Here is a 22,193-nt window from a genome sequence, read left to right on the forward strand (position 1 = left end):
GCTCTTGTGGTTGTCGAGGAGCAGAGAAGGAGAACAGTGACTCTACTTCTCTCTGGATCATACCAACTTGGAAGCACTGAAAACTTGCAGACCCCCAGAACCAGCTCTGAAAATGTAGCACAAAATGTCTGATGCTTGGGACAGTGCCTCCCTAGTCCCAAAGGAGCAGAGACCAACTTCAAAATAGCATTTAAAGTCAATAAATAGGCTAGAAAATTGAACAAACAGCAAAAAAAAAAAACCAACAAAAAACAAAAAAAAACCAAAAAACTTAAAAGATCAGTACATAAATTTAGAAGAAAACGGTAATGTGAAAATCAGTACAAGCACAGCATTAGGGATTTGGACCCAAGTTTAATAAGAATTCCTGGAAGAATTAAAGAAAAAGATAAAAGAGGGAGTGGAAAAAATGGGGAAAGAAATGAGAATGATGCAAGAAAATTATGAAAAGAAAATTAACAGCTTGATTAAAAGGCACAAAAAATAAAAAAAAAAGAATTGGCCTTCTGGTAAAAGAGGCACAAAAATTCATTGAAGAAAAGAACTCTTTAAAAAGCAGAATAGGCCAAATGGAAAAAAAGGTGTAAAAGTTCACTGAAGACAAGAATTTCTTAAAAATCGCAGTTGGGCAAGGGGAAGCTAATGGCTCCTTGAGACATGAAGAAATAATAACAAAGTCAAAAGAATGAAAAAAATAGAAGAAAATAGGAAATATTTCATCAGAAAAACAACTGACCTGGAAAACAGATTGTGAAAAGACAGTTTAAGAGTTTTTGGTGTACATGAAAGCCATGATCAAGAAAAGATCCTAGACATCATATTTCAAGAAATTGTCAAGGGAAATTGCCCTGATTAGATTAGATTCAGAGAGTAAAATCTAAATGGAAAGAATTTGCTGTTCCTCTTTTGAAAGAGATCCCAAAATGAAAACTCTCCCAGGAACATTATAGCCAAATTCCAGAGTTCTCAGGTGAAAAATTCAAATTCACTTCTCTCAGGAGAAAATTTAAAGATCATAGAGCCAGAGTCAGGATCACACAAGATTTTAGCAGCTTCCACATTAAAAGAATCGAAGACTTGGAATATAATATTCCAGAAGGCAAAACCTTACAACCAAGAATAACCTACCCAGCAAAACAGGCACAATCCTTCTAGGGAAAAATGCATTTTTAATGAAATAAAGATCTTAGAAGCATTCATGACTAAAAGACCAAAGCTGAATAGAAAATCTGACATTCAAACAGAAGACTCAAGAGAAACATAGAAAGGTAAACATGAAAAAAGTAATCATAAGGAACCTAATAAAGTTAAACTGTTTACATTCTTATGTGGGAAGATGATATATGTAACTCCTAAGAATTTTATGATGAGTAGGGCAATTAGATGAAGTCTACATAGATAAAGAGCATAGGTATAAGGCAATTATGTTGGGATGATCTCTAAAATAAAATGAAGGGATATCTTGTTTATAGGAGACATACTTGACACAGAAAAACCCACACAGAGTTAAAACAAAGGGGTGGAGTGGAAATCTGTTATGCTTCAGCTGAAGTAAAAAAAAGGCGGGGTTAACAATCATGATGCCAGACAAAGCAAAAGCAAAAGTAGACCTAATTAAAAGAAAAGTAGAGAAATTACATTTTGCCAAAAGGGTACTACAGACAATGAAGTAATATTAAACATTTCAAAGGAAACATGATGAAAAAAATGTTATCCACTTTCAGAGGGAGAACTGATAAACTTGGAGGGGAAATTGAAGTATAATTTTCCCACTTTCATCATTTTTCTTGCTTTTTTGTGATATGGCTAATATGGAAATATATTTTGCATGGTTTTGCTTGCATAATTGACACATTTTGCTTGCCTTTTCAGTGGGTAGAGGAGGGGTAGGAGGAAGACGGAGAATTTGGAACTCAAAATTTAAAAAGATTCTTAAAAATAAATAAATAATCAATTAGAAACCAAACAAAACCAAACAAAAAGAGACTAAGTTGACTGTTTCACCCAGTGTGCACCCCATTGAGTAAAGTGAAAGGAAGTTTCCATCTTGAAGCAGCATATAGTCAGTGTTACTTTGTTGGATAGTGCCAGTGGAATTCATGCAGGTAAGGCTATTCATTCAATATTTCATGGATTCTTGATTTCATTCAAGGGCGTTGCTTGTTCCGTTGATGTGGGTCATAACAAAGATGGCCTTCATGACCTTCTGTGGCTGACAATGACCTTTCTGTGATGAGCCTCTCCAAAGTGACTTTGGCTAGTCTTAGACCACAGAAACACCACTAATGACTGGGTTCCTACTTGATGTCTTTCCAGCATGGCAGAACTTGCCATAGCTTGTCCTCTCCTGACATAGCCCCTAGGAACCCAGGGTCACTTCTAGGTTACAACAAGCTATCAAAGAATAATTTTCATGGAGGATAGCCTTTACCTAGGGTAACACAGAAATTAACCTTCCTAACATGGCTAAATCATTTAGGAGTAAACAAAAATGCCCCCATTTTCTATCACTTGTTAAATATGGTATCACCTTTCTACACCTGATCTGTGGTCACAAGAGAGTTCCAGGTTTTGATGGAAGGGTAATTTGTATTCCCAAATGGCCTGAGATGGATCAGAAGTCTGGATAGGAGGAGGGTTCAGCTTGTTTGCTGTAGACAGAACTGCAGAAATCACGGAGACTGGGGAGATCATGGGAACTTGGCCATGTACCCTTTCTATGTCCTTGGGAGATTCCCATGACATGAAGACTTCATGGCTCGCTGTGTCCTGTCCCAAACGAGAATGGGTGCTCTGAATTTTGCTGAAGGGGGCATTTTGTCAGGAACCAGGAAGAGAGACTCCTGTTGTGAGCAATGATTATCTTCTGGCCCAACCTTCATGCCTGTCACAAATACCGATCAAATTTGACGGTAGAGGATGAAATTGGAGAATGTCCTGTTCTTTCTTCATGGAAGTCTCTGTACCAGAACAGCTGGACAAGTCAGCACAAGACATGCTTAGCCAAAAGTTGATTTACTGCATTCTCCATTTCTCCACATTTTTACTCTCTTGAAATTTCCCAGAAAAGTCTCCTGTGTTCCCCCTACCACGTGACCTTCTCTACCAGTCTCTTGTGTCTTTCAGCAGGTCTCCATTTTTTTCCTGATGGGTCTTTTTTGTTTTTTTACTTTTTTATACTTTTTATTTTATTTTTCTTTTGGAGAAGGGAATGCAAGGCAATTGGGGTTAAGTGACTTGCCCAAAGTCACACAGTTAGTAAGTGTCAAGTGTCTGAGGTCAGTTATGAACTCAGGTCCTGCTAACTCCAGGGCCAGTGTCGTACTCACTGTGCCACCTAGCTGTACCTCCTGATGGGCCTTTTATTCCAGAACAGTCGTTGGTGACTCTGGTGGAAAAGTAAAAAAGCAATCAATGGGTATTTATTAAAAACCCACTAATAGCTAGATACTGTGTAGGCGCTGAGGGTCTACTTCCTAGCTTATCTTCTAGAATAAAGGAGAATCCTCCTATGATGAGGCTAAGCCATGCATTTCAGGGATTCCTATTGAATTTCTATGTTGAGGAAACAAAATGATGTTACAGGATCTTAGTGCTTCTGAAAAAGGATTAAGAGCATTAAGAGTGGATGCTAAAATAGTGCTTTCTTTACCATTACCATTTAGCTTTATTATTTGGGAAAACCTAGGTAAAGAACTACTTAGAAGCCAGTAGTTATTGAAATTATTGAAGATTCTAGGATGGAAAACCACCTGATGAGTTTAGTCTGAGTTATTATTATTTTTTTTTTGATGGAGAGCATTAACCATCTAATACCAAATGAAAAACAAACAGGTGGGCACCAATGCTATGCATTTCATCACTAAGGGGATAAGCCTGGAATCCTTTTCTGGTTGAGAGGATGCTGGTTGCCAGGATACCCAGGTGCTATTCCCTATTGGTGAATAGATGACTTTCCTCCTCTTTACAGCTTGAACTTGACAGAGCCTTTTGTGCCAAGGAATAAGTAGAAAGAAGAGGCAGGGCTTGATTAGTAACGATTGTCTGTGAAACAAAGCTTGTGGGTCACAGGAATAGCAATATCACACTTTGTTCCTGATAGTTCCTTATCTTTTAATCTCATATTACACTGGGTACTTCCTAATACCCCAGTGGAGTCCCAGTCAGGAAGACATCCTCTGAATATAGGATGAAAAATTCGGATACCCAGGCTATTAGGTCCTCTATCTTAAACACCATTTGGCTAATGCTGTTATTCTGGACCACCTCCCCATTTACTCAATGGCAAATCTTCAAATTGTGTGGGTGTGCAGCCTAATCAGTGGTCACCAAGGAAGGGGCCAAAAGGAAGGAGGCATCAGAGGTTTTTCCAAGCAGCTGAGGCTTCTCATTGTGTTTCATCTGACAGTGAGGAGCACTTACACATCATAAGTCACAGTGAAACCAGTCACAAAACCCATGTTGTCTGTTGCCTTAATATATTTGTTCTTTCTGTGAAGCCTTTCTTCCCAGTGACAGAGGCCAGCTCCATGTACCAGTCTACCTGTTACTCTCACAAGAAAGGGCAACTTCATAATGGGGCCCCATAATAGAGCTGACAAACTTGCCTATGTTGGTGGACTCTTTGGGTACTGGCATATTCTTTTCTTTGAGATGATCCACTGTTTGTGCCTATACATATATCACTTTGTTTGGGTGATGGAAGACAGAAAAATAACTTGTAGCCCCTTAATAGCTGGATGCTGAGATTCCAAGATCTTTTGGCAGCAGAGAAGGAAGCTCCAAGAACTTTCTCATGGCCTTAGGCAGGTTGGGATCAAAGGCGATGATTTTAAATCCCCTTGTATCATTCTTCTCTAGTCCTGTAGGTCCTGTATATATGTAAGTTGGCAGCTAGGTTGCACAATGGATAATAGTACTGGACCTGGAGTCAGGAAGACCTGTATTCAAATCCAGACTCAGATACTTTCTACTTGTGTGACTCTGGACAAGTAACTTAACCTTGTTCACCTCAGTTTCCTCATCTATAAAATGAGCTGGAGAAGGAAATGGCAAACCACTTCAATATCTTTGCCAAGAAAACCCCAAATGGAGTCATGAAGAGTCAGACACTACTGAAATGACTGAATAATAAAGGGCAGAGGGCAGGGGGCAAGGGGCAGGGGACAGAGTTGAACTTGGATTTGTCTCATGCCTCTGGAGATCTGAAGAGTCACCTTATGGTTCTGCAGCAGATCTGTGAGTAATATTTTTGAAATTGACACCAACATTTGAACCTCATTCTTAGTGGCTGCCTTGCTCCCTCCCTCCCTCTCTCTTCTATTCCCTCCCTTTATTCCACTATTAGATTCTTAGAGTACTAAAGTCAAAGATGTAAATTTTTTTGGAGGCCTATTATATGGAATATCATCCTATAAATCTTTTTTAAAAAAAAATCAGAGAGGGCAGAGCCAAGGTGGCAGAGTTGAAGCAGGGACCTGCTATAGCTCTCTCCCCATCGCCCCTCAAAATACCTGTAAAAATGACTCTAAATAAATTCTAGAGCCACAAAATGACAGACTGAAGCAAATTTCCAGCCCAAGACAATCTGAAAGGTTGATGGGAAGGATCTATTGCAACAGGCTGGGAGCAGAGTGCAGATTCATGTGGGCCACATCAGTACAGACCGACCTGGAGCAAGCCTTATGGGACTGAATCACTGGTGGCTGCTGTGGATTCCAGACTTCTCAATCCACAAATGCTAAAGATAGCTTCAGAGGTCAGTGGGAAGGGTCTCTCATCTGCTGAGAAGGGAACATGGTCTAACTCCAGTCCCAGGGTGGTTGCATCCACTGCTGAGGAGGAGGCTGCTTCTGGATCCCTCCATTTAACAAAACTCAAAAGTCAAGTAATTGTCTGGAAAAATGGGCAAACAGGGAAAAAGAAACAGGCTATAGATTCTTACTTTCTCAGTGAAGAGGTATTTTCTTATATCATTGATGATGAGGAAGTCAAAACATACAGTCAGAAGAAGCAACAAAACCAAAGCTCCTGCATCCAAAGCCTCTAAGAAAAATATGAATTGGTCTCAGGTCATGAAAGAGCTATAAACATATTTTGAAAATTAAGTAAGAGAAGTAGAGGAAAAAATGGGAAGAGTAATAAGAGTGATACAAGAAAATCATGAAAAAGAAGTCAACAGCTTGCTAAAGGAAACCCCCCAAAATGCATAAAAAAATAACACCTTTAAAATTAAACAATCCAAGTGGCAAAAGAGGTCCAAAAAGTCAATGAAGAGAAGAATGCCTTAAAAAACAGAATGAGTTAAATGGAAAAAGAGGTACAAAAGCTGATAGGAGAAAATAATTCTTTAAAAATTAGAATGGAGCAAATAGAAGCTAATAACTTTATGAGAAATCAAGAAATTGTGAAACAAAACCAAAAGAATGAAAATATAGAAGACAGCATAAAGTATCTCATTGGAAAAATAACTGACTTAGAAAATGGATCCAGGAGAAATAATTTAAAAATTGTTGGACTCCCTGAAAGCCATGATCAAAAAAAGAGCCTAGATATCATCCTTCAAGAAATTATCAAGGAAAACTGCCCTGATATTCTAAAACCAGAGGGTAAAATAGAAATGGAAAGAATCCACAAATCACCTCCTGAAAGAGATCCTAAAAGAAAAAATCCTAGAAATATTATAGCCAAATTCCAGAGTTCCCAGGTCAAGGAGAAAATATTACAAGCAACCAGAAAGAAATGATCCAAGTATTGTGGAAACACAATCAGGATAACACAGAACTTAGTAGCTTCTACATTAAGGGATTAGAGGGCTTGGAATATGGTATTCCAGAGGCCAAAGGAGCTCTTTGGCTTTAAACCAAGAATCACTTACCCAGCAGAACTGAGTATAATACTTCAGGAAAAAAAATGGAACTTCAATGAAATAGAGGACTTTTGAGCATTCTTGTTGAAAAGACTAGAGCTGAATAGAAAATGTGACTTTCAAATATAATAATCAAGAGAAGCATGAAAAGATAAACAGGAAAGAGAAACCATAAGCAACTTATTAAAATTTAACTGTTTACATTCCTACATGGAAAGATGATATTTGTAACTCATGAGATCTTTTCTCAGTATTAGGATAGTTGGAGAGAATCTATATCTGTATCTATATGTGTGTATGTATATGTGTATGTATATATATATGTGTATGTGTGTGTGTGTGTGTGTGTGTGTATACACACACACACAGGGACAGAGAGAGACAGACAGACAGACAGAGGGTGCAGGGTGAGCTGAATATGAAGGGATGATATCTAAAAAAAGAAAATTAAGGGTTGAGAGGAATGTACTAGGAGAAAGAGAAAGGGAGAGGTAGAATCTAGTAAATCCTTTCACATAAAAGAGGCAAGAAAGAGCTTTTACAATAGAGGGAAAGAAGGGGAAAGTGAGAGGGAATGAGTGAGCCTTCCTTTCATTGGATTTGGCTTCAGGAGAGAATAGCATACATACTCAATTGGGTATGGAAGTCTATCACACCCTATAGGAAAGCAGAGGGGAAGGGGATAAGAGAGGGGAGATGATAGAAGGGGAAGATTAGGGGAAGGAATAATCAGAATCAAACACTTTGCTAGAGGAACAGGTCAAAAGAGAGAATTAAATAAATGGAGGGAAGGACAGGATAGAGGGAAATATAGTTAGTCTTTCACAAGATCACTGTTATGGAGGTATTTTGCATCACCACACATGTATAACCTTTATTGAATTGCTTGCCTTCTCAATGAGGGTGGGTGGTGTGAGGGGAAGGGAGAGAATGTAGAACTCAAAACTTTAAAAATGAATATTAGAGGTTGCTTTTGCATGCAACTAGGAAATAAGATATATAAACAATGGAGTATAGAAGTCTATCTTATCCTACAGGAAAGTAGAAGGAGAAGAGGAGGTGAGAGAAGGGAGGGCAGATTGGAGGAAAGGGCAATCAGAATACATTTATCCTGGGTAGGGGTAGGGGGGAGATGGGGAGAAAATTTGAAATTCAAAATTTTGTAGAAGTGTATGTTGAAAACTGAAAATAAATAAATTTATATGAAAAAATACACAGAAGAGTGCAGAAAAAAGTTTAGAAGGGCACAAGGACAAGCAAGGCAGTTTTGTTCCAATTGTGTTAAATTCAGCATACATCTAAAAAATAAAAATGGTACCTAATAGTGAAAAAAAATCAGAGCATGTTTTCCCTCCCTTCAAAAATTTATTAATCTATATAACATGTCTAAAGTTGGTATAACTCAAATCATATTTCTTTTTTTTCTTCTAATGGCCAAACACATATAGTATACTGAAGCCCAGCTCCAAGATACATCCAGGATTCACTCTACATGGGACAAAAACACATAATGGGAGCTACTCTGGAGCTTTCCCAACGATACTTAACCTAGAAACTGAGAATTGTATTTCCCGACAGTGGGCTAGTTGAAAGATGAATACTCATCCTATGAATGATACTCTTGCCATCTAGTCTAGAGAACATCTGCTCTTAGTTTATTTCTTAATTCATTTTCCAGTTCAGGAAGAATCTCTAACAATATTCCTCCGTTTGTGACAAATAGGAGAGGTTTATACATTACCGTGTTAGTAAGTAGGAAAGAATTTCCTCCCCACACATATACTCACATATACACCTTGAAATTGGAAAGTAACTCTTTGGCAGCAAAATAGAATTTTGGTATGGGGCAAAGAGGTTTTTGTCCTAATAACAAAGTTCTCCAAAGCCTGGAGAACTTTCCTGGGAGGGTTCCCTCTTTGTAAAAGGTATTGGTTCCTGATTTACAGATATATTCCATACCTGAGTGACCATGTGGTGTTATAGATAGAGAATGCTTCAGAGTCAGGTCAACTTATCTATAACACTATAACATTAACTGGCTGTGTGATCCCAGACAAGAGATTTGCTTGACCTCCCGGTGCCCTAGGCAACTCTCTAAGACCATAAATTCCAGTGCTGGAGACCATTTGCATTGGTTTCATCACTGGGGATTCCCTATATTAATGAAATAACAGGTGCAGTACAAAAAATTCATGCCACACATTTTTCATACTCATTCCTGGCTTTAGGAGAATGAGATGTCCCAATCAATCATGAAACCATGAGTACGCTTTACTACTGTTCTAGGTACAACAATTCTTATCTGCCTGGAGTGATTTAGACACACTCAGGATGAAAATCACCATCTAAAAATATCTAGTGCTCTACTACAATGTAGTTCTACTGCAAAGTGGAACAACCATGTTCTACTACAGTGGCCTCTTTAGAAAGCAATTTAAGGCTTATGGCACAGTGGATAGAGGACTGGGTCTGGATTCAGGAAGATGTTAGCTCAGACCTGATCTCAGACACTTACTGTGTGATCCTGGGCAAGTCACTTAACTGCTCTCAGCCTCAGTTTCCTCAGCTGTAAAGTAGCGATAACAATAGTACCAACCTTCTAAGAGTTTTTGTGATGATGAAATGAGATGTTTGTAAAACACTTAGCATGGTGCTTGGCACATAGTGAGTGCTTAATAAATGCTTGTTCCCTTTCCTTCTTTCCCTTCTCCTGCCATCTAGATACTTATAAGCTTTTATTGAGGCAGCTAGGTAGTGTGGTGGACAGAATGTTGGCCTTAGAATCAGGAAAACCTGAGTTCAAATACTACCTCAGGCACTTTGAAGCTTTGTGATCTTGTATAAGTCCCTTGACCTCTCTGCCTCAGTTTCCTAATCTGTAAAATAGAAATTATAGGACCTATCTCCCAAGACTGTTGTGAGGATAAAATATTATTTATAAAATGCTTTGCAAACCTTAAGGATATATATACATATTATATACATATACATGTACATAGCAACTCTTGATATTTTTGTTACAACATCATGAACAGAAAACATCAATTCCAATTTTTTGGAATTAATCCAGTTCCAGTATTATGGGAAATTTGTGTGGTAGGAATAAAGAGTGGCTTGTGTGAGTCTTCATCAGAAATATGGAGGATGCAGGAGGAATAAAAAAAGCTATCTCATTTCAATTCTGGTCCAGCCAATAGTTTAATATCATAAGATCACAGATTAAGAACTTAAAGCAAGAGTTCTCATTCTGGGACCCACAGGCTCTCTGGGTATATTTTGAGGGGGTCTAGGAACTTGGATGGCAAAATTAAATCTTTATTTTGACTAACTTCTAAATGAAATTTAGCATTTCCTTCAATTATATAAAAATATTATTCTGAGAAGAGATCCAGACTGCCAAGGGGGTCCATCACACACACACACACACACACACACACACACACACACACACACACATACACACACACAAGAACCCCTGACCTAAAAAGATCTTAGAGGTCAGATGACCCAACGGCCTCCTTTTATAGATAGGAGAACTGAGGCCCATAAAAGTGGTCACTTACCTAATCTCACTGGTAGCAAGCAGTGGCACTAGGATTTGGACCTAGGTCCTGTGTCACCAAATTCAGTCCTCTTCCTGCAGCACTCTTGGGAAAGAAGTAGAAATTCAAGGAACTTTTTGGCCCCAACCAGAAGAAAGAAAATCATTTATATCCCCTGCTCTGCACAGTGGTGGCATATAGTAGGTACTAAATAAATGCTTGTTGATTGATTGGTTCCATGGTGTCCTAGTGAGGATAGGGTGATTTTCATCTAGTGATAAGATAAAGGTTTGCCTTGTTGGAAGAATGAATTAAGTGTCAGGGGAAGATAAAGAGCCTGGTGAAAGATTGAAGTATAAGGAAGATATTATTCCCCATGCATGGAAAATGGACTTGATGACTCCTATTAGTCTGGTAAGTTTCTTTGCAGTATATTTCCTATGACTAATCTGTTCATAGAAGACCATCATTAAGGCCTCAGGCTATTAACATCACTGTCATTGATATTAATGATAACACTGTATATTATTTTTTTCTTACCCTCATATTACCATAGCTTCATCTGAAGCCATGATGGGGCAGGATTAGCAAATGCATTGAGATTGATGTTGCTGTGTGCCAAGAAAAGAGATTCTTGTCTTCTGAGCCAAAGACTTCACTCACCTGCGATAGGACGATATGCAGAGAATTTATCCATTTGGTTCAGCCCCAGTTTGATCACTCCCCTCCTCACAGCATTCCCATCCCCTCCCCCCAAATACCTCAATCCTCACATAACAGTGTCCCTGAAATCCCCAGATGTTCCTTATTTCATTTGGAATAGAATGTAACAGCATTTAAGGAGCTCATCCTCTGTTCTGGGCCTTGTGCTAAGCTTGGGGGGATACAAAAACAAGCAGAGAAGACATCTTTGCCCTCAAAGATTTACATTTTAGCAGGGAAAGAGCACATGTAGGAGACTGGTAGGCAGGGAGGCAATGTTTGCTGGAATAAGTGGGTCACTCCACTCCATCCACTATCCTCTTATACACCTGGTCAGCTGTGTATGACTGTTTACCATGGTTTTAGGGAGTCTCAGAGGTTACTTTACATCAGTCGGCCAACAAACATTTATACTAAGTGTAAGACGTTGTGCTAAGCATTACAGTTATAAAGAAAGGCAGAAGACACCCCTGTTCTCAAGGAGCTCACAGACTAATGGGAGAGATAGAACTGCGTACAAACCAGATATAGACAGAATATATTTGAGATAATCAACAGAGAGAGGGTACAAGAATTAAGAAGAATAGAGAAGGTACCCTTGTAGAAGGCTAGATTTTAGCTGGAACATGAAAGGAGACAAGGAAGCCCTGAGGATAGAGAACATTCTTGGAGGACAGCCAGTGACAACGCCCAAAATTGTGTGTGTGTTTGTGTGTGCGCGCACGTGCGTGCATGCACGCTCCACACTAACACCCACAGTGTGTATGGGGGTGGTGTGGTGGTAAGGGGTAAGACTAGTAAGGAAATTATAAAGGGCTTTGAAGGTCAAAAAAGGATTTTATATTTGATCCTGGAGGTGATTCTTAACCTGGGGACTGTGTAGTGGTAATGCTTGTTTTCATTTGTAAATAGTTATGTACACAAAGCATTACTTTTGGCTTTTAAAATTTTTGACTTTTAATAAATCTTACAGGCCAAAACTGTCCTTGACTATGTTCTCTGAACTATAATAAGAGATTCTTTTACTGGAAGCATGGTGTACTGAAAAGAGAATAGAGTGGTAAGAGACGTTTAGGACTAGCCACAGGTCTGAAACCTGTAAAAACCTGGGCAAATCACTTCCTCTCTCTGGGCCTCTATTTTCAAATCTATAAAATGGATCGAGGGGCCCAGGGTTCAGGGATCTGTGAAGGCCTTAAGAGCTCCCTGAAGTCCTTAGCCATGGACCTATAACTTTTTAATCCAGAGGAAAGAATGAGATGGACTTGGTAAATATCAGGAATGGATTGATGCCTATGTATATAATTTTTCCACTTTATTGGAGAAATATCTTTATATAAGCAGGCAGACAATCAGATATCAACCTGAAAGCAAAGATGAAAACTTCTTTCAGTATGTCTCCCAAGAAATGCAAGGATAGAAGTCACATAAATAAGAGGTGCATGTTAACATTATTTGCATTTTAATGATTAATAATTAAATATTCATAATAACTCAGTTTATGATGTCTACATGCATAATCATTGAAGTGATAGTTTCTTTTCTTTTATGTCAAAATTTATGGAGTCTTTCTACTATACTGCATGAATTCACATAAGTGAAATAAAATTAGAAAGGTATAAAAGAAGTACAAAATCTCTGTCATATCATTTGGACATTACAGATTTAGATACACATGAAATATATTTAAGCATATGTATTAGAACACTGAGAGATCAGCTCTCAAGGTAGCAGAAAGAGGGGAAGATACCAAAGATCTGGAATAAAATTACACACACTATTTTTACTTTAAAAAAAGGCCCTTATGACGAATCATCAAGAGAACCATATGCTTGCTTTCCCATCTCTACAAAATCTTTATAAGAATAATCAGCACCTACAAAAGTATCCTTGATGAAGGTATGAGAAGAAAGTGAACAGGCTTTTTGCAAATGAGATTTTAGAACAGACATCTCAAAATTTAGGCACATTGAACCCAATTTTTTTTGTGTTAGATTAGGGTGGAATAACTGTAGGAAACATTTTACTTCTGGTCACACGACCAATACGATGATGTCCTAGACATTTTCTTCCATCCATAGGAGCTCTCAAATGACCCTGTCCCCCAGAAAGAAGAATTATGTTCCAGAGATAGAAAAATTAAACTTGAATGCATAGAATAAAATATATAGACAACTAACACCAATTAGGGATCAAAGAATATTAGCAAACCATTCTGAAAAGATGACTTGCAAATTATGAGCAATCGTATGAAAGGTGGCTCCAAGTCAACCAGTATTTATAAGACAGATTGAAGTAAAAAAAACCCAAACTCTGAGATTTCACTCCATGACCAGCAAATTGGCAAAGATGACAAATAGAAATAAACAATGTTGAAGGAGTTGAGGAAAAAAAGGTACGCTGATGCATTGTTGGTGAAACTGCAAATTGGAACAGCCATTCTGGAAAACAATTTTGAGATTACACACAGAAAGTGACCTGGATATTCCATTGAGGTCAATAATGTAAGCTTCCATATATACCAGAATATTTATAGCAATTTTTTTGGTAGTATTAAAGAACTAGAAACAAAGTAGATGCCTATCGGTTAGGGAATGACCAAGCACATTTTCCTATACGAATGTAATGGAATATTATTGTTGTCTAAGAAATGTTAAAAATGATGAATACAGAGAGACAAAGTCATATATGAGCTGAGGCAAAGTGAAGGAAGCAGAACAATAAAAACTGTACAATTATTACAATAATACAAAGGTAAAGAACCGCCAAAACAGTACGATTAAAACTGAGTGTTACAGAATTGCAATGGCCAGGCTTGGCCCTATAGAAAAAGCCGAAGAAAACACGGTTTAGAGATGGACGTCCACAAGTGTGGAATATTGCCTCCAACATAAGACTTTTTTCACCTGTTATTTTCTTCTGCTATGCTTCTTAAAATCATTTTTTTCCTTTTCTACATTTTTTTTCACAAGGGATGGCTTTCTGAGAAGAGGAGAGAGAATGATATGGAGAGAAATGCAGGACTTGTAAAAAACAAGTATTATCAGTTCAAAAAACTGTTTAAAAAACCACTAAGGAGAATAGTAGCCCTGCTTGGCTTTGAGGCTGTCCCTTCCACTGCAGGACGGGCTACTCCGTGGGCTCCTTCCAGGCAGGCAGGAAGGCAGATCACAGCTCCACCTTCCCTCTCTCCAATAGCCGCCATGGTGCTAGTGGTGGGTATTGCTTACTTACACCTTTCAAGTCCTCTGGTCCGTGCAAAGAAAGGGTTTTTTTTAGCATATTTAAGAAACATTTTAAAAATAGTTTTACATTGTTTATTTCATCTTTACCTCCTTTAAAATGTATTGTTTTGTTTATGCTTTGTGATTTCTAGTACGTACTACAATACATGTGTCCGGTCTCTAAATAAATAAATATGGATATGTTTGGGCCCATGCCAATTATTTCTTTATAAATAGAAGTGGGGGACCAGAAAAGTTTGGAGCCCACCGTACTGAGCAGACCACATCACTCAATCATTCAGTCAAAAGATATGTGCTGCACACTGGAACTGCAAAGAAAATTTCATTTGATCATTGGAAAAAGCATGTGAATCTTAAAAAGCACGGAACTGACTAAAACCTACAGAGAAAACAAGATACTACTATGTTTATTGTTTGTGAGTTACACAAAACCATTTCATTTGGCAGAGGAAAATGTCGTCTTCTTCATGCATATGATAAAATCGATACAAGATTTCTTGAAAGGTAAAACAGCAGAGGGAAATTTGTTCAGTGACCTCCTGATTATTAATCTTAACTTAGGTGTGAGGTACCAATGGTGTATGCCATCATCATAGAAGACATTCAATGCAGAATTCAAGTGGAAGAGGGATTTCCTATAGTTACTGAGGACATTGCGCTGACTGTATCAAGCACTGATAGCCACCTAAATTAAATAAATGATAATTAATACAATAAGGGTTTGGTCTAACCACCTACACAGGAAAAACAAAGGGGACCAAGAGCATCTACAGTCCAAACTAAAAAATGCAGTTGGATGAGCATGTTGTAGAGCTGGTACACATACTGATCAGACCAACGTCTTGGAGGGACAATTCACTGGGCCCAGAACTGACTAGGAGGAGGGAACCAGAGCAGAAGGCTTTTGGGAAATCGCTCAGCTTGTTTAATGACTCCATGCTTCTCCCTGAAACAAATCTCATCTTTTTGCCATCAATGTTTCTGGGAAAACACTACATGGAAACAAGGAGTAGAGTGTAATGGTTACTGAAGAATGAAAGGCCAGTGGAGAGGCACATGATGAGCATGACTAGGGCTCAGCCCATCACAACAAGCTGTCAAGCATTGTCAAGGGTGTCATCAGAGAAGAAGGGAGGCCAGTCATATGCCAAGAGTAAGGGGTGAACCGGTGGAGAGCCTAGATCCTCCACTGGTATCCAGTTTAATAGGAAGAGACTGAGAAAAAAAGATTCTCAGCAAACCAGTACATTAAAGAGGAAGCCTGTGGAGAATAATGGGAGGCCACAGACACAGAGGGAGAATTCAGAGATGGTCCATGCTATCTGTACCACAGGAGGGAAGGCCCACAACAATGAGGTCAAAGATCCACTGAAGGACCAAAGTTCAAGCACTGCCTCTGATACATATTGGCCATGCGACCCTGGGCCAAACACTTCTCAGTGACCCCAAACAATCCTCTAAGCCTGTAAGTTAAGAGGAAGGTGCCGACCTGCATTAATAGAAGGAGTTTCCTCATTTAAGAGGACCCTTGTATCCATAAAGTTAGAGATCCATGTTTTATCTCTATCCTACGTATACACACACAAACACAAACACACGCACATAATACAAAGAGAGACAACACTGACAGTCTTACTCACTCAAGAAGATTTGGGTTGAAAATCTCTCGCTGCCACTTTACAGACTCTCTGATCCTTTGCTCCCTAGAGCTAGAACTTGCAGGGAAGGTTCTAAACTACTTTATTAATGACAGTTCATCAGCAGGAACATTGTATTAAAAACCTTTCTCTTTCTCCCTCCCTTTTCCTCTACGCCTCCCTTCCTCAGCTGTTTGTTCTTTGCTGTCGATGGCCAGTCTTTTCAGTTGTGTCCTGACCCCATCTGCTGCTCTCTTGGCAAGGATGCTGGAGTGGTTTGCTCTTTTCTTCTTCATCTCCTTTTACAGATGACGAACTGAAGCAGTTATGTGACTTACCCAGGGTCACACAGCTAGTAAGGATATAAGGTCAGTCTGAATTTAGGTCTTCCTGACTCCAAGGCCAGCACCCTATCTACTGCACCACCTAGCCTAGAGCTGTATCCACTGTGCCACCCAATCATTATATATGTAATGTGTGTATTTATATATGTATGCATATATGTATACACATGTGTGCCATGTGTATTCCCTTACATAGACAGGAGATAAGGGACTGGTTGTGATTTCATTGGCAAATGTATTCATCAACAAATTAATCGAGCATTGATTAAAGACCCACTTTGTGCCCAATGCTGCGTGTCTATACATGCATATATCCCTGGTACCTAGCACAGTGCATACATACATATACCATGCATACATATGTATCTTATCATACATAAATAATACATATGATGCATAAATATTCTTAAGACAGATAACATAGTAGACCATCACAAAAATTTCTCTTTTCCCCCAAAAGTTTTTTATCTTTTTTTTGAAATTTTAAAAAAATTCTGGGCTAGCCTTCCCAGCCATGCAAGGACCTAAAACATTTCCAAAGAACTCGGGATGCAAAGTGCCATCACCATCCAGAGAAAGCACTATGGAGTCAGGATGCAGAAGGAAGGGGACCATTTTCTCTTTGGTTATGGTTTGTTTTATTTTGGTTTCCTCATGGTTTCTCCCATTCGTTTTACTTCTATGCAACAAGACTAATGTGAAAATGTGTTTAATAGGAACGTATGTGTAGAACCCGTATAAGATTGGGTGTCATCTTGGAGAGGGAAGGGGGAAGCAAGCAGAGAATATATGGAATTTATAGAAGTGATTGCTGAAAACAAATACACTGACAAATTTGGACAAAAATAAAATGAAAAAAGCTTCTGAGCTAGATTACTCTCTGGTGTCTTCTGGTGTTAAAAAATGTTGTGATTGTTTGTTTTCTCCTCCCTGTTTGTGGCATATAAGTCTCGCTCAGCGTCCTTAACAGTAAGTTCCATTCCTGATGAGCACATCCTGGATTCTTCCCAGATCTCTTTTTAATAAGCATCTTTACAACCTTTCTTGGTGCTCCCCCATCCTCCACCCCTCACCCCCTGCCACTTACACATGAGCACTTGTAAGAAATCTTCATTTCCTCCCGACATCCCCTGGAAGGACTTTGTGTTGCACTTTTCCTCCAAATATTAAAACATGTAAAACCTTACACTCCTAGAGTATCACATTTACTCTACTAGACTGGGTATCCCACCAATCCAGTGCTTTGAAAGAAGGAGTTTGTGAGTGTGTGTGTTTTCCTAATCCATTTCTCTTATTAAAGGCTTAAAAGATTTTTCGAGAATTTGAAATCCCTTCCTGGAATGGGAATAAGTGGCTGGTTAAATCAGAAGGGGCTCCCTCTCCCTTGGCCTGTCGGCCTGAGCCTCTATCCTTTTGTATGCACAGGGGGTTTATTCAAGAGGATTTTCTTCCCTACTTTGATCTTTTCTGGTAATTGTCCTATATTGATAGTTGGGGGAGTACCATACCTGCTGTCAGCAACCTGCCACCAGGTGCCAGGACTTCACTAATCTGCCGGGTAGCAGACTGTTCTGGACCTGTTACAGGGTGGGGGCAATAAATAAGGCCCCTAAACACACACTCCCAGGGCCAGCTCCCTGGGCCATTATCAAAGGTTTTTATTAGATCAGTGGGAGTTTGCAATGTATTTTGCAACAGATTCCATAGGGTTTGCAGGCCTGGGGATTTTGGCCAATTCTCTTCTCTTGTCTGATAGGAGGCTTGTTTAGGTTGGAGTCTTTTGTGGTGACAATTCTTGGGTTTTAAAGGGTTGTCCTCATTGTTATTTATCTGTGCTCAGGCAGCATTTGGGAATGCAAGCCAGCTGAGACTCCCTATTTGTGATGTAGAGATTGAAAAGGAGAGAAACCGGCAAGGTTAATTTTGCAGTTCCATGACAGGAGAAGAATGGGGACTGCAGACCACCCTAAGACAAGGGGCTTGGGATGCACTCAATCTCCTCGGCTAGTTGCTTTTACCAAGAAATTCTTGCTCTTTGCAACAGAGAAATGAACTTAGTTTTCTAGGGAAGTGGTCAAATAGCAATGATGCCTGCTTTCTGTTACAGAAGCTCATGTCATAGACACATACTCAAAGGACTGCTGGGAAACTACAATGGGCCTGGAAAGAGGAAGGACTGGGGGGCCAAGAAAGAGAAAGAAATAGATCAGACAAGTCTTCCAACACTCACCCTCCTGTCTTCCTTGTAACACATCTCTGGAACATATCACTAGTTCCCTGAAAGTAGAAATCAAAACTCAAATTGGAAAAAAACTTCCCTTGGTTGAATCAGGCCACAGCATTGGTCCAACATGAATGAAAGGGCAGAAAGTATTGCCAAGGGGCTCACCAGAGACATCTGCCTAGTGCTGTGAGTTGAGGAGCCTTGGGCTAGTATCTCTCAAGGTTTTTCCGCAATGCCTAAAAATGTATGGTTAGAGGCCTTAAAGGTTTAATGGTAGTTTAGTCTTTAAGAATGCCTTATTAAAAAACAAGGGTGTACGGGGTGTTCAGGAGGACTAGCACCTCCGGTGTGAGGGCTTACTGAGCCTTTTTCAGGGCTGCTCATCCACTTTTGGTGTCCCCTTGATTCACTCAACTCTCACCTGTGACTCCAAGAAATTGTAGCATGTGCAGGGCCATACCCTGGTAAAAGTATCTGGGTAAACAGCCTAAATCACATTGAAGGATGTGGTTGTGGTTTGTCCTTCATTCTCCAAGAGGACCAGAACACCAGAAAGCTGATGAAATGACTCGCAATTGAATTGGATTTGAGGGAGGAAAGGCTGTACAAGGACACCAACCTCCCTTTTTCCTCCAGAGCCATCTGGGTCCAATGGCCAAATATAGATCAGGATGACTGGAGATGGCCCAGCAGGTTGAGGGAAACCAATAGATCTTGAACCCATAGGTGAATTAGGGGGATGTCTACCCCAAGCATGTGAAGATTTCCCCCAGAAGAATGGGCCGATGAGAGTAGTTTGTTCCAACAGCTATGAAGGTGGCTGAAGCAGGCGCTGTGGATTGCTTAGAGCTTGGTCAGACATCAAAGACACCAATCCACTCCATCTAGAACCATTGTCAGTTGTCCTGACTTTTGTCTTACTACTAAACTTTGAAGACTCAGGAAGAGATACCAAGGCTGACAACTTTGTGCCACTCTGTCTCACTTAAATCCAACTCACGGGAAGTCAAGACATTGCACCGTGATGTCATTGGTCCTCTTTGAAAATGAAGGACAAAGAACAACATTAAAAGACAAAGACTTCTCTTGGAGGTTCCATCTTAAGTGGTTCTCCATTAATACAACTGTATCACATTGACAGCTAACACAAAGTCAGGTAGAAATGGTCCACAGAAGAGGCAGTTTGGAGTTTGGGACAGAGAGATATGCTATTGTGTGGCAGGAGTAAAAATGTGATAACGGAAAAAGAATTGGGAGGACATTAAAAGTAGGTTCACTGACTTGGGCCATCCCTCTTAGTCCATTAATCTTCCACCTCCTGCTAATGCCAGCTCTGCAGCTGCCTCTCTGTGTTAAGTATTAATCATCATGAGATGATGAACAGCAAGCCTATATCTATTAAACCTCCAAGTAAAATATATCTGCCAAATAATTCCCATAGTTTACAAGTGGCGTCAAGTGTATTGAGCAGAGAATCGAGCTGCGTAGGGGAGAAATATGCTGTAACTTCTCATGCCTACCTTCTGTCCTGGCAAGTTCTAGGTAGTCTTGTGCTTGGTTATTCCATTTTGGAAGCAGGAATGAAATGGAAGGGCTGTCCTATCTCAAAACAATCCTGTGAGGGAGAAGGAGGAAGGGGAAGAGCTCTGAGAGAGCAGCAAAAGTGGATGATACAGCGGAGAAAGCTCTAGGTCATGCTTCAAAAGGGAGTAAGTTACGAGTATGAACTATATCAAATTGCTTACCATCTCAGGAAAGGGGAGGCAAAGGAGGGAGGGAGAAAATTTGGAACTCAGATTTCAAAAGAAAATTAATGTTAAAAAACTGTAAGTTTAATTGGGAAAAATAAATTTTTTAATAAGTGAATGAGTTACATAAAAATGGTGTAGAAAGCTGCTGGCACTCCAGTCTCTGCTTGTACTCATTTAGCTGGAACATTACAAGTATCCTCTTATCAGACCAAAAGAATGTCAGTTTGCACACCAGAGAGGGCATTTATAGCTTTGCCTAAACTACAGAAATAAATGGCCCCTTGGAAAGATCACCCCACCACGTTTAGCCTATTTGGCTGGACTGGAAGCTTGTTTTCTTTCTTGGTATAGCAATGTAGTCACTTTTTTTCATGCCAATTATTTTGCAAGAGGTCTTTTTCCTTGTCACCTCATGATTTCAGTCATACGGACCAATCCTGCTCAGCCCATTTGACAGATGCAGAAGTCAGTCCAGAGAGGCTGACTCAGCTGAGGAAGTGTGCCCCCGGGCCTGGGAGTTAGAGCTATCCAGCTTCTGACCTATCTGAAATAGAGGAGCCAGAGGGTATCGTAAAGGTCGCCAGTCTAATACTCATTTTAAAGATGAATGAAATGAAACCCAGAGTTCTCTGCCTCCAATTTGTTTTCTCATCTTCGTTAGTTTTCATAGAAATCTGGGTAAGAAACTGTTGATTGTCTGTAAGCACACCTCTGATGTCTAAGCCCATGGAGACAGGATGAGTTGAGGGAGGCACCACTGGAACGGAATCCATTCTGCTGAAGTTACTTGTTTGTCCTCTGTTCAGTATTGTGGAAAGAGCTCGGAATTTAGAATCAGAAGACTTGGGTGCAAGTTCCAGTTCTGACACTAATTTTGCTATCCTGGATAAATGATTTCATTTGTCTGGGACTCATTTTCCTCAGTAAGGATGGGGCTGGGCACCTTGAGCAGTTGTAATGCCTCGTCTTGGTCCTGGAGAACAGACAACAAAGGACAGCTACCTCTTCTTTGCTACGGGGCAGGACATTGCTTACATCATCAGAACCAGTCATCAATTTTTTAAACACTTTTTTTTTTTAATATAAGACAGTTCAATTCTGAAGACAGGGGGGTATCCAAAAATGGCTGTGTTGTTAAAAAAAATCAAGCAAAAAAAAAAAACCCCAACAACAAACCAGACACCGATGAAGCATTTTAAAAAAATTAAATTCAGGGTTTGGATTAGATGATCTATATTAAAGGAAACTGGGGTCCATGAACTTTTAAAAATATTTTTTAATAACTTGCATTTTAATATAAATGGTTCCCTTTGTAATCCCAGTGTTTTGTTGTATGTATTTCATTTAAAAGCATCATTTTGTGAAGAGGTTCATAGACTCCACCAGATTATCACAGTGACCCATGACACACCAGAAATTAAGAACCTCTGATCTATAAGGTTTCTTCTACCTCCAAACATTATGACTAAGAGATGGTACACTAATAAATTGATATGGGACCGTAGTCAATTTTATAGCCACATAAAATTTGGGCAGTCGAGGCATTTTCAAAAACAGGGCTGGGTTAACTTCACTCTAAGAGAAAGTTCCGGGGATTCATTCAGTGGCTGATTTAGGACTAGAAGTCTTAGGCCTCTGATTTCTCACTCTCCATTCTCTCCTTTAGACCATTTTGTCTTAGGGGCCAAGGGTTTAGGCCAGCACCAGAGAATCAAACTGAAATTCCTGGCCTAAGGGCATGGAGCAGCTGGTAAAGCTGAGGGGCATAATCTAAGGAGGACAAAATGGGCCAGAGAGGGTGGGTCTGGTGGCAGATGGAAAATATCCTAGAAAAAGGTGGGGCTCCTGGAGGATTTCAGAGGGAAGGGAGGGAGGAGTGC

At 39.6% G+C, this 22,193-nt stretch overlaps 1 long non-coding RNA gene and 1 pseudogene across 1 annotated transcript; both read right to left on the reverse strand.

Moving 5' to 3' along the window:
- Window positions 1-4,140: 4,140 nt before the first annotated feature.
- On the reverse strand, window positions 4,141-8,839 carry LOC140502724 (oxaloacetate tautomerase FAHD2A, mitochondrial pseudogene; annotated as a pseudogene).
- A 9,146-nt stretch (window positions 8,840-17,985) lies between these two features.
- Window positions 17,986-21,110, reverse strand: LOC140498682 (uncharacterized). The gene is made up of 4 exons (XR_011965178.1): window positions 21,023-21,110; window positions 20,083-20,177; window positions 18,569-18,615; window positions 17,986-18,212 (listed from the first exon to the last, which is right to left on the reverse strand). It is a non-coding gene; the product is annotated as an uncharacterized lncRNA (long non-coding RNA).
- Between the last annotated feature and the right edge of the window lie 1,083 nt (window positions 21,111-22,193).

Source organism: Notamacropus eugenii, chromosome 4, assembly GCF_028372415.1.
Source record: "Notamacropus eugenii isolate mMacEug1 chromosome 4, mMacEug1.pri_v2, whole genome shotgun sequence".
In the NCBI taxonomy this organism is placed as follows: domain Eukaryota; kingdom Metazoa; phylum Chordata; class Mammalia; order Diprotodontia; family Macropodidae; genus Notamacropus; species Notamacropus eugenii.